The 12,445-nt window shown below is 40.9% G+C and overlaps 1 protein-coding gene and 1 long non-coding RNA gene across 15 annotated transcripts in view; both read right to left on the bottom strand.

Annotated features, from left to right (window-relative positions):
- Positions 1-12,445, bottom strand: part of PELI2 (pellino E3 ubiquitin protein ligase family member 2) — a 482,489-nt gene that overhangs the window by 27,191 nt on the left and 442,853 nt on the right. The window lies entirely within an intron of this gene.
- Positions 833-12,445, bottom strand: part of LOC140696935 (uncharacterized) — a 61,162-nt gene continuing 49,549 nt past the window's right edge. The window contains exon 2 of the long non-coding RNA XR_012073633.1: positions 833-1,089. This is a non-coding gene — a long non-coding RNA (uncharacterized lncRNA). The remainder of the gene's footprint in view (positions 1,090-12,445) is intronic.

Genomic DNA, 12,445 nt, shown 5'->3' with positions numbered 1-12,445 from the left:
TCCATATCCTGCCAACCCTTGGTACTGTCATCTTTCCATTTCAGTCATCCTTATGAGTATGTAGTGGTATCTCACTGTGGTTTTAATTTGTATTTCTCTAATGAATAATGACATTAAGAATATTTGCATGTGCTAATTTGTCATCTATATCTTCTTTGGTGAAGTATCTGCTCAAATCTTTTGCCCATTTGAAAAAATTAGATTATTTTCTTATTTTTGAGTTTTAAGAATTCAATATAGTCTGAATACAAATCCTTTATCATATATATGATCTGCAAGTTTTTCTCACAGTCTGTATCTTAGCTTTTCATTCTTGGAACAATTTCTTTCAAGGGACAGAAGTCCTTAATTTTTATATTTATCTATTTGTTCTTTTACAAATAGTTGTTTGGTTTTGTATCTAAGAAATCTGTGTACAATCCAAAATCACAAAGATTTTTCTCCTATTTCCTTTTAAAAGTTTAATATTTAGGTCTATGATCCATTCTAAGCTAACTTTTATACACGGTAAAAGAAATGGATCAAGTTCATATTTCTGCATATGGATATCCAGCAGCACCTGTTTAAAAGGCTATCCATTTTCAACTAAACTGCCTTTGCACCTTTGCTGAAAATCAGTTGTTAATATACATGCAGGCCCTATTCTGTAGATCTACTTATGTTTCTTTACATAAATACCACATGTCTTAACTACGATAGCTTAAAAAAAATCTTGAAGTTGGTTAGCGTGAGTATTCCAATTTCTTTCTTTTTCAAAACTGTTTTGGCTTTTTTAGGTTTTTGCATATACCAGTAAATGTTAATTTATTAAAAAAAAAAACCCAGCATGCTGGAATTTTGATGGGGAGTGTATTGAATTTACAAATCAATTTGGGAAGAATTGACACCAACGCTGTTTTCTGATCTACAAATATGGACCATCTCTTCGTATATCTGGAGATGTGGTACATTTCTCTGCAGTGTTTTGTAGCGTTCAGTGGCTAAGCCTTGCACATCTTTTGTTAGATTCATCCTTAAGTACAGTTGGTTCTTGTTATTCACCATCGTTGTGTTCTATAATGTTGCGGCAAACGCTGAATTCATGAATACCTGAGAGAAATACAGGGTTAGGCTCCTGTGAGTCTTGGGTCACATTTTTGTCAACTAATCAATACATAACCTTGTTTTATAAGTGTTTCTGTTTAAATCATCTTGTTTAATATACACTTCTTACAAATAGTTAATTGTCAAACAGGCAGAGTGTCACCTTGTTCAACCTCAGGTGGCAACTCAAATTTTTCACCAAGCTGCTCAGGCCCACAAATGACTGTGGCTGTGCCACAAGTATTGATTTTGGGGTTACAAGTAAATTTTAGTGAGTAGTTGAATGTGCAAATACGGAATCTGCAAATAATGAAGATAAACTGTATTTCACATTTTTGATGCAATTATAAGTGGTATATATATTTTTTTAAATTTTAATTTCTGAGCTTCTATAGTGTCTTTTAAAAAATCTTTCACATTATGGTCTGTGCTTTCTTTGCCTTATGCTCTGTATTTTATATGATTACTGAAAAGGGTTATATTTCTAGCCTTGTGGTTACTTTTATGTAAACAACTATACAAATATGGTTGCACTCATTATCTCTCTAATAAGGGCAATGATAAATGAGAATATTTTCATATCCTCTCTACCATCCTCCCACACACACTTCTAACTGATTTTACAATGTGTACTGCTGTTTGCTTTTCTAAAAACCACTAAGTATTCTTATATCTTTCTATTTTAAATGATAGTTTTTATCTCCTGGCTGTAAAATCTAGGATATTAACATGCATACACTATCTCTCACCTTTTCTCCTCTTCATCTCTCACCTTTTATTATTTATTATTTCTACATTGCCAGGGTTTATAACATTTACATTCTGTTCTGTGACAATCACTTTCATTTGAGTCCTACAGAAGGTGTTTAATTCAACATTTAGATGCCAGTCTTTCTGCGAACAATTCTCCATTTACTTCCTATTTGGCTGAAATTTGTCTTCTGGTAATTTCGTCAGAAAGGGACCATAAAAATTCTATATCCTGAGTGCTTGAATGTTTATCCATATTGGTCTGTTAGCTGTGTGTGTAAAAGAAATTTGGGGTAAGTAAAGAAATCGTGGGTCACTAGTTCATGAAGTCCTTGGGAAAAAAAAGAAAAAGAAAAAGCATCCAGCACAGTGCAGCAACCTCCTGAACCCCCGACGAAATGAGTCACTGAGAAACAGGACAAAAGGTCTTACACACAAAATGCTTTCCTCTGTGCACTTTCCATCTTAAGACTTTGCCTGTCTGGCTATATTTGGTGAGAATATCATCTGAAGAAACTGACGATATTAAATAACACAAGAATCGAGTGGCGGCGACGACCGCACAAGGACATAACGTGACAGCGGACAGAATGTCAGATCTTAGCCTGCGGCTCAGCCCCAACACCAACGAACTGCGTCCTCAGGCACGTTACTGAAACCTTACGAATCTGGCACAGAGGAAAGCAGCGGCACAGACTTACATGACATTTTCCACTGTACGGATACATTCCATGTATGGAGAAGCAGCACTGCTATCACCCCCTACCAACCCCCGGCTGGTATTAAAATTGGTTTACATTCCTTGAGAAATTAACGGCTGTAAGACAAGAACAGGTGATAAGAGACATCTCAGAGAAAACAGTCTGACGTGAAAAATCCGCCGACAATCCACTTACACATCATCAAAAAATCAACGGGAAAGCAGGGTGGCTTGACATTGAGGGCAGTGGGGATGCAGACCTGATCTGGTTCTCAAGTCAGTAAGATGTGACTACTGATGAAAAGATCTACCCATGCAGTATATAACATGATGCTTATGCCTTGAGTGACGCTGTGGAAGAAAACTGTGAGAACTGCAGCTAAAAATGACCAGGGCCAATGCTGTGTTTTCATACTTGCTGTCTAGCTAAAGGAAGACAAATGAAAGGACAGATCTGACTGAGGACTCTGCCTGTAGCTTGTTGCTTAAAATAAACCAGCCCTGCCACTAATATTTTGGGGGAAGGGAGAGAACATAAATAAATTCAACAAATAAATGTGTTGCTATCTAGTGGATGGAGTTTGTGCTGAATGATAAACCCTAAAGACACCAGCTGTCAAAGCAACTTCTCAAGAATAAGACTGTGTGACCAGAGCAGGCAAATCTTTATGGCACTAGGAAAGTCAGCACTCTTCAGTCATATATTACGTGTTAAGTTTAATTAGGTTGGTAATCAATATGCGTAACATCCTCTGCTTGGATACAACTCCATAAATAAGGAACTCAAAACAGATTTATAAAATAAGATAAACATCTGCACCTTAATAACCAAATAAGTAATGATTTCTGCACACACAGTGCTTTTTCAAGGTAGAGTATTTTCATGTGTAGCATTTCACTTGATCGCTGGTGCACACCACCACCATGATGTGGATATCATTATCCCCACTTTGTAAAATAAGGAAACGGACTTGGAGAGGACAAGCGATTGCCTTGGTGAAGGGCTGAGTCTACACTGCACTGCAAACTCTCTTCATTACACTTCATTGCTTTTTTTTTTTAACAAAACAATTTCCAGCTCTAGGGGAGGGAATTTATAATATAAACTTTGATAGTCATTTATAATGCATGAGATCACAGTTTGGCGAATCACTCTGAAAGCAATGTAGTTCAGTCACCTATCAAATCCTCTGTCCATCTTAGACAGGAACACCCACAAGACACGTGAGAGGAGGACCCAAAAGGTGTGGATGGCATCAAGCAAGTAAATTTCAAGAATGAGTTACAAAACCAAGTGATCAAAACTGGGGCAGAGAGGTTAGCAGGGGAAAGGAAAACACAAGAGGACAATGAATGTAAGTCTTCTGTGCAATCACAGTATAATTATGAACATAAATTGAAATTCAGGAATATTGTTCACAAGTTGCTAGAGTCTCCTTGACAGCATTCCTTGCCAATATCATACAGTCCAAATAATGGCCAAATTTGTGGCGTGCAAAAACCTATTTCCCTGTAGTGAGAACATTCAAGTTAAAAAAAAAATACTCCAATCCCCCATACGAGAGACTCAAATATCTAGAGACAGCCAATTTACACCTCACCTCCAGGATTCCCTTCACGGAGGAAACACCTCTCATTCCTTCCATTTTTCTTCAAAACACGTGGCTTCAAAAGCCTTGCCTCTCCTGGTTATCCCACAGACCTGTCCACTTACATTCACTGTGAAGTTTCCACAGCAGAACATCACAATCTGCATGGGGGCTGATTAGAACAAGCAAACTATTCTGCTTGTATCACGTTAGCACAAGACTGTGTTAGCTTCTTGAGGTACTCATCATACTATTTACTCACACTAGGATTATCCCCTCAAAGCCTCCAATTTAGCTTATGAAAATCTGTTTTGCATACTTTAAAAATCAACTTTGAGTATAATTTAATAAAGTTCACTAATTTTAAGTGCACAATTTGATGAGTTTTGACAAATGAATACGGTCATGTAACCCTCTCTTCAGTCAAGATACAGAACAGCTCCATCACCCGAACAGTCCCCTCATTCCTCTCTGCAGCCAGTTCTCCTCCCCTCGTTCCCAGCACTGCTGATCTCTTACTACAGTTACGTCTTTTCTAAAACGTATACATGTAAACTGAATATGCAGTCCTTTGCATTTGGCTTCTTTAAATTACCAAACCCGTTTGAGATTTATCTACGTTGCGTGTGTAAGCCATCTGTTCCTTTTTCTTTCTTAGTGTTGTTCCACTGTATGGATAAACGAGGGTACGCTTATCCACTCATCAGGTGATGGGTATGCACATTATTTCCAGTTTTGGGCTATCACGAATAAGGCTGAGAATGTTGTTTTCATTTTTCCCGGGTGAATCCCCAGGAGAGGACTGCTGGATCATAGGGTGAGCAGGGGAAAAACTCTTTCCTGTTATTTCTTTATTCATTCTCACAGTATGTCTGATACCAAGCGTGAGTTTCCTACATTCATGCAATTATGACACCAACTACCTGGAGTCAGCAGACCCCGCAGGTTAAGGGCTCAGTTCTGTAAGACTGTTCCTCACTTTAAACATCAATTTCAAGTCACAGGCCCCCTAGGTTACTCACAACTTCTGTCCAATTTGGCTACAAATTGAGGGTTTCCATGACCCCCATCTTGGATTTGTTAATTTGCTAGAGTGGCTCACAGAACCCAGGTAAACAGTTTACTCAATACTGCCGACTTATTACAAAGGGTATTTTAAAGGATACAAATGAGCAGCCAGATGGAGAACACACAGGGAGAGGTCTGGAAGGGTCACGCACGCAGGAGCGTCTGTCCCCGTGGAGTTGGGGGATGCCACCCTCTGGTCACATGGTTGTGTCCACCAACCCAGAAGCTCTCCAAACGTCAAACTTTTTATGGAGGTTTCACCACGTGGGCATGACTGATTATTAACTGTTCCCAGCTCCCTCACCTCTCTGGAAATGGGGGTTGGGCCTCAAAGTTCCAAACTCTAATCATGACTTGGTCTTTCTGGTGACCAGCCTCCACCCAGGAGCCCATCAAGAGTTGCCTTCGCTTTGTTAGAACAGAAGACACTCCGATCACCCAGGACCTTCCAAGGGGCACATACTAACAGCTCCGCAGCAGACACTCCTATCACTCAGGAATTTACACGTTTCTGGAGCTCTGAACCAGAAACAGGTCAGAGATAAAGTATTAGCAGGAACTGGGGGCAGAAATGAATATGTATTTCTTATTATTTCACATATGGCAAGTTTACATTTAAATTTTTTCCCACAAAAAAGGCAATCTGGGATTTTGATTGAACTTATGTTGAATCTATAGATCAATTTTTGGGAAAACTGACATCTCAGTAATATCAAATCTTCCAGTCCATGAATATGTCAGCAGACGTGGAGAAATACATTGACTGATTTTTGAATAATGAACCAACCATCCTGGGATAAACAATGCAAAGCAAAAATCTTACGATGCCTCTCTCCTCCCCTTAATGTAACTGTCAGATATTTGACTTCTGAGTATCGTACAGACACCACACATTATTAATTTTGCTTTCACCAGTTAATTATCTCTTAAAGAGGCGGAAAAAGAAATGTCTCTTATATTTACCCTCACTTTTGCCATGTCCAGAGTACTCTGTGTAAATCCAAATTCCCCCTGGTACTTTCTTCTTCTCCCTAAAAAAACCATTTCTTGTTGGGTTGCCTGCTGTCAGTAACTGTTTTCAGTTTTGTTTGTTTGAAATAGGTCTTTCCTTTCATTCGTGAAGATACTTACGATATACGTAGAATTCTAGGTTGACAGTCTCCCTTTTTGCCCTCCCTCCTCCTTCCCCGCCTTCCAGTACTTTAAAGGATGTCAATCCATTTTCTTTCAGTTCGCAGTGTTTCCGGTAAGCTTTTTTGTTTTTTTCATTCTTATTTTTGTCCCCCTGTACGTATTTCCTCTTCTTTCTCTGAGTGCCTTGAAGGTCTTCTTTTTATTATCAGCTTTCAGCAATGTTATTTTGTTCGGTCTTACTGCAGCGGTGCTTATGCTTCTTCTCTTTGGGGCTCATTGAGCATTTCATATCTTGGATTTATCATTTTCATCGAATTTGGAAAATATGGCCAATTCTTTTCTTTCCTCCCTTACCCTCATTTTTCTGAAATACCAGCGAGACATAAAGCATCCACTTGGTATTTTCCCGCATTTGATTGTGCCCCATTCCCTGCAGTCATTTTCCTCTCTCTGCCTTACACTGAATTGTTATGTTCTCCAATTCGGCAGTCTTTTCTTCTGCAGTTCCTAAAATGCTGTTACCTCAACCATGTATTTTTCACTTCAGACATTTCATCTTTCACCTTGGGAGCTCCAGCTGGGTCCTTTTGGGTACTTCTGTTCCTTTCAACATGTTCGTGTTTTTCTCTACACTCTTGATCACAAGCAGTATAACTAGCAGGTGTTTTAACTTTCTAGTCCATTAACTTCATCTCTGATTTCCGGGTTAGTCTCTGTTGGTTGAACCTCCCCACTCTTGCCTCACTATAGGTCAGATCTTGCTGATTTTCTGCATTTCTGGTGATTTTGCATTGGGTGCTGGACACTGTTATTTTTATGTTTTGGGGGGCTGAATTTTGATAGAAGTGTTGAACTTGCTCCGGCAGGCAGTTAAGTGATTTTGCATCCGTTTTCCCTCTCCAGGCTTGCTTTTAAGCTTTGTTAGGGCAAGTCCGGAGCAGACTTCGGTCTAGGGATAATTTAGCCTCATTACTTAGGTGATACTCTTTTGTAGACTCCGTCCTATTTCCCTTGCATTATGAAGTCTTCCCACTCTTCGGGTGGGAACATAACTAATCTCCAGCCCTCAGTAAGCTACAGAAATGGGGCACCTCACTGCTTTCCAGTGGTTGTTTCCCTGCCCTGTGGAGCTCTGCCTACACCTGAGCTAAGCAGTACCCAAGGGCTCAAGGGCATCGTTTTCTGGGGGTGGTGGAGCGCTTTCTCCTGAGGAAGCCCCATCTCTGGCACTCTCCTCCACAAGTCCTAGCTGCCTCAACTGTCATCTCTGGCTCTTCAACGCAGTGAGGTCTCAGAGCTGTTTTGTTCCTCAACTCTGTGCTTGGGTCTGGAAACTGCCTTCAGGCAGTTAGGAAGGGGGTGGGGAGCTGCCTCATTCACTCTCCTTCTCTTAGGGATCACAGCCCTGAGCTGCCTGTTGGCCAATGCCTGTAAACAGTTATTTAATATATTTTGTCCAGTGTTTCAGTAGTTTATAGCAAGGGGATAAAGGAAATTTCTGTAGCAGGTAATTCTTGATGGGTAGAAACAGAACTCTTTTACGTATATTTAGGAAACCTTGGGGGCACGGGTAGAATCTAGTATACTTGAAATGATGAAAATTTTAAACTTAAAGAATTCAACTTCTTGAATTATAACATTCCTGGTAACATTAACCATTAGTGGTACTCCAATCCAGTTCTTGCTAATCTTATTTTTTTCTTCTGAGCGCTTAATAGTTGATATTTGTTAATATTATTTGTTCACTGCCTTCTTCCTAGCTCACATTACAAAGTTATTTCTAAAAGGGTAGGAACTTTTTCTACGCTGTTCATTGCTTTTTATCTCCAGTACCTAGAACTGCTCCTGGCACACACAGCACACAACTACTTTATAGCACAACGTGTACATCTATTCTTTGACTTGGTATTTCTCTCATAGTAGAAAACATACATATTTGTTACAGAGCTAATTTTGGTTAATCCATATCCTATTTGCCATTGATGTTCACCTTATGTTATTTATATGCAAATATTTAAAAATACTCAAATTCATATTTTGAAAGGTAAAACAACACTATATACCTTAATGTTTGTCAAGGTCAATAATATGTAAGAATGCAGAGCACCTTATGGAACTATTCAGGCTTCTGGCACCACCTTCTAGTGCTAGAGCTGAGTGTGAAGGAGGGGAGACCTACCCGAAGTCTACCTGCGATAAAATTTGTTATTTAAGAAGTTACGGGCTATGTTAACTAGTGATTTCATTCATTCTATATTTTAGTTACTTCCCAAGAAGTTCTGAACTTTTTTGTTTTCTAACTACAATTTGTGTTAAGTAAGAAAAAAGAAGTCAGCCTCAACAGAAAATCTTTGCTAAAAGATCCAGGGACAATTAAAGTTTATATATATTTTGATCAGATATCAGTAAGTGTTTTCTGGATACTCCTTTCTCCAGAATCACACCTGGCTTCTGACATTTCTGATTATTTTTTAAATTGAAGTATAGTTGATTTGCAATGTTGGGTTAATTTCTGGTGTACAGTATAGTGATTCACTTATACAGATATATATATATATATTCCTTTTCATATTATTTTTCATTATCAGCCATTAAAAGGTATTTAATATAGTTCTTTGTGCTTTATGGTAGGACCTTATTGTTCATCGGTTTTATATATAGTAGTTAGTATCTACAAATCCCAAACTCCCAATTTATCTCTCCCCACTCCCTTTACCCCCTGCTAACTGTTTAAGTTTGTTTCTATGTCTGTGAGTCTGTCTCTGTTTTGTAAATAAGTTTGTGTCATCTGTTTAAAATTCCACATATAAGTGATATCATATGGTATTTTCCTTTTTCTTTCTGACTTAACTTCACTTAGTATGACAATCTCCAGGTCCATCCATGTTGCTGCAAGTGGCATTATTTTACTCTTTTTTATGGCTGAGTAGTATTCCTGTGTGTGTGTGTGTGTGTGTGTGTGTGTGTGTGTGTGTGTGTGTGTATCCCCAACAATTTCTTTATCCAGTCATCTGTCAATGGACATTTAGGTTGTTTCCGTGTCTTGACTACTGTATATAGTGCTGCTATGAACACTAGGGTGCATGTGTCTTTTTGAATTAGATCTTCCTCCAGATATATGCCCAAGAGTGGGATTGCTGGATCATATGGTAAGTCAATTTTCAGTTTTCTAAGGATTCTCCATACTGTCCTCCACAGTGGCCGCACCAAACAACATTCCTAACAGTGTCAGAGGGTTCCCTTTTCTCCACACCCTCTCCAGCATTTAATATTTATGGACTTTTTAATGAATGGTCATTCTGACTGGTGTGAGGTGATAGGTGATACCTCATTGTAGTTTTGATTTACATTTCTCTGCTAATTAACGATACTGAGCATTTTGCATGTGCATATTGGCCATTTGTAAGTCTTCATTAGAGAAATGTCTGTTTAGGTCTTCTGCCCATTTTTGGATTGGGTGGTTGTTATTATTGAGTTGTATGCATTGTTTATATATTCTGGAAATTAAGCCATCGTCAGTCGCATCATTTGCAAATATTTTCTCCTATTCCATAGGTTGTCTTTTTGTTTTATTTAAGGTTTCCTTTGCTGTGAAAAGCTTATAAGTTCAATTAAGTCCCATTTATCTATTTTTTGCTTTTATTTCTATTGCCTTGCTATATTGACCTAGAAGAACATTGCTATGATTTATATCAGAGAATGTTTTGCCTATGTTTTCTTCTAGGCAGTTTATGGTGTCTTACTGGCACAAAAATAAGACGTGCGGATCAATGGAACAGAATAGAGAGCCCAGAAATAAACCCACCCACCTATGCTCAATCTTCGACAAAGGAGACAAGAATATACAATGGAGAAAAGACAGTCTCTTCCACAAGTGGTGTTGGGAAAGCTAGACAGCTGCATGTAAATCAATGAAGTTAGAACACCACACACAAAAATGAACTCAAAATGATACTTTCTAATCCTAGGTGAATGATACTTTTTGTCTTACTGGCCCAAACTGACTCCCCCATGCCCACCAGTACACATAACATGTTACAGGTTAGATTGGTTTTCATACGAACAATGTTACCACCGAGTCAACTTCTTTCAAAGTTTGTTGACTCGGCAAGTGATGGGGCCAGGTTACAGTACTTCGGGCACAGCAGATGTTCCAATAAAGACTCTGCTATATGAACGAACACAGTGCAGGAGAATGCTTTGGGGAATCCCACTTTAAAATGGGGGCAATGAGACCATTAACGATGACACTCATAAAGGCCTAAACATCCTTTTTTTTCAAATCTGGCTGCTTGACGTGCCCTGTGCTCTGGCGACTATTTGCTTGTCTATAAACTGTCAGCTCCTTGCTGTCTAGCTTCACGATGTCTGGCACAGAGAGCACTCTGTGTCTGCCAAATGAGTCAGTTCTTGAACCAGAATACCCTGTCTGCTCAAGCATTCTAGATGCCTGAGACATTATTACCCTGTGTTATTCTCAAATTAAGTTAATTAAAAATTCTGAACGTTTTACTTCATCATCCACTTATGCCTCACTAAGAGCAAAACTAAGAGAATTAGGCTACACTCTGTGTGGAGTCTCAAGCCATCACGCCATCTCGACAGGAACCCAAGATGAATACAAACCCAACAACTCAAGTACCATGTATGCGGCCAATCCTAACGCGGCAACCCAGGCCGAGGACAGCTCGTCCTGGTGCTCCAGGCTAGCTGTAGACAGCCAACATTTAAGAGTTCACATCCAATAGTCCCCATCATTTATGCTCAGAGGACTCTTTACAAGACCCGCAGGTGTCAAAGACTCGGGTCTGGGACTTGGATTTGTCTGAATCGTAGAGGCTGCAGGGTGTCGGGAGGCTACCGCAGTGTGTGGAGCCCAACAGGTCGGTTAGTGACGTGTCCACCACGCCAGCTCTGAGAACACAGCCCCTCCTTGTGCCGCAGCTGCTGGGGACAACGCCCGCCTCAGACAGCTGCCACAAGGGTTCAACACAGTGCCCCTCGGAAACAGAGCTACGTGACCTTAGGTCGCTCACATATTACCATGTTCTCAACCGTGAAGCATCAATCACTCCCCTCCTTACCTAACAGGGACAAAATGGTAAAAATCAACATGACTACTTAAGTTCAAAGCACCACACAAACATCCTGCCACTATTTTCCTCAGAGGGTCCTTCCACGTGTGAATGGAAAGAGGTACACGAAGATTAATGCAAATGCCAACTGCTGTTTATGAAGAGGGCCCATGGGTCACTCTCCACAGGCCAGTGCGCCCGCCTCCCGTCACCCTGCACTGGGAGCACCGTGGGCGGCTGGGGCTGGGCTCCTGCTGGTTCACAGCTGGACCCCTCTCTGGGGACGGTCCTTGGACTACTGAGGTCACAGATGCCGGGGAGACGATGCGCCTCCCCGGGCGGCCTGCAGCCTGGAACTCACACAGAAGGCGGGGCCGCGCTGGGGCCCCTGTGTCAGGCTCCCGGGGACCAGGCTGAGGCTGACGGCGGCTAGCAGCACGTTTTCTCAGCTTCCCCTCTCCTGCTCCCCTCACTTGCTGTTTTCTTCTGACAGCAGTTCCTCACCCCGCCACTTACGTGGCGTTTCCGTCTAAGTGAGATAGGAGGGAAGGGGGCAGGGCACAGCCATTAAAAGAACGCCACAGCAGTTAGCACCAAGACGGTGGAAGGCTCAGCCCCCAATAGACCTTGAGCTGCACTGAATACAGCAGCGTGCTAGATGGCACTGCCACAGGTGCCAGGACAGCTTTAAGGCTGACCATAAAAGGCCAAAGGGTCTGTAATAGCCCAATTCCTGGGATTCCCAGCCCCTTCCCCAACGTAGTTGGAATAATCCTCCCACTCGTTAGCATGGGACGTTACCAAGCCCATAAAAACTAGCAACACCGCGCCTCGTGGCCACACTCCCTTCTGAGTGAGACAGCCCGCACTCTGTGTATGGAGTGTGTATCTGCTTTTACTTTCGCCTAAACACCCACCCTCATGCCTCACGTCCTTCCACTCTCTCACCTTCTGAGATGGACCACACTCTGTCTATGAAAGTGTGTAACTGCTTTTAAACTGAGCACCCAACCCCGACACCCTGTGGCCTTTCTCTTGCCTTCTGA

This window comes from Vicugna pacos, chromosome 6 (assembly GCF_048564905.1).
Source record: "Vicugna pacos chromosome 6, VicPac4, whole genome shotgun sequence".
Lineage (NCBI taxonomy): Eukaryota > Metazoa > Chordata > Mammalia > Artiodactyla > Camelidae > Vicugna > Vicugna pacos.
Note: the sequence above shows the minus strand (reverse complement) of the source record. Positions and strands in the feature narration are given on the sequence as shown.